Here is a 1,089-nt window from a genome sequence, read left to right as displayed (position 1 = left end):
TTTTGTGTGTGCGTGTGTGTGTGGGGCGGGGCGGGGAAATAATATATCCTTTTGTTTACGGTTCCCTCTGTTTAACCGAGCCACCGGCAGTGAATTAGCAGTAGAGTAAGTAGACCTTTGCTTAGAGGTGATTCTCAGCTGAGAGAGAGAGCATACAGAGCACACACACACAGAGCACCACCAAGAGAAACAGTTTAGAAGGCTGCCGTGCACGATTTTCTATGTTTACTACTACGACTTTCGGCTTCTGCCGTTAGGGATCGCCACAGCGGATCATCCGTTTCCATGTCTTCCTGTCTTCTGCGTGTTCCTCTGTCACACCATCCACCTGCATGTCTTCCCTCACCACATCCATAAACCTCCTCTTTGGCCTTCCTCTTTTCCTCTTTCCTGGCAGCTCCATATTCAGCATCCAAACCGTCCAACTTGAGCAATCGTTCCTAATCTTGCTCTTCTTCGTTACTCCCAGTGAAAATGTTAGCATCCTCAACTCTGCCACCTCCAGCTCCGCCTCCTGCTGTCTTTTCGTCAGTGCCACTGTCTCTAAATCATATAACGTAGCTGGTCTCACGAACATCTTGTTAACCTTCCCTTTAACTGTTGCTGGTACCCTTCTGTCCTGACACTCTTCTCCACCCACTCCACCCTGCCTGCCCGTCTGCCTGCCTGCCTGCCTGCCTGCCTGCCTGCCTGCCTGCCTGCCTGCCTGCCTGCCTGCCTGCCTGCCTGCCTGCCTGCACTCTCTTCTTCACCTCTCTCCTGCACTCCCCGTTACTTTGGACAGTTGACCCCAAGTATTTAAAGTGAAATGCCTTTGTCACCTCCTCACGCGTAGGTATTCCGTCTTGCTCCTACTGACTTTCATTCCTCTTCTCTCCAGTGCATACCTCCACCTCTCCAGGCTCTCCTCACAATGAACTGCACCCTACTGTCGCTACAGATGACAATGTCATCCGCGAACATCATCGTCCATGGAGACTCCTGCCTGATCTTGTCCGTCAACCTGTCCATCACCGTTGCAACCAAGAAAGGGCTCAGAGCCGATCCTTGATGTAATCCCACCTCCACCTTGAACCCATCTGTCATTCC

This window comes from Lampris incognitus, unplaced genomic scaffold (assembly GCF_029633865.1).
Source record: "Lampris incognitus isolate fLamInc1 unplaced genomic scaffold, fLamInc1.hap2 scaffold_488, whole genome shotgun sequence".
NCBI lineage: Eukaryota > Metazoa > Chordata > Actinopteri > Lampriformes > Lampridae > Lampris > Lampris incognitus.
This window is presented reverse-complemented; position numbering follows the sequence as displayed.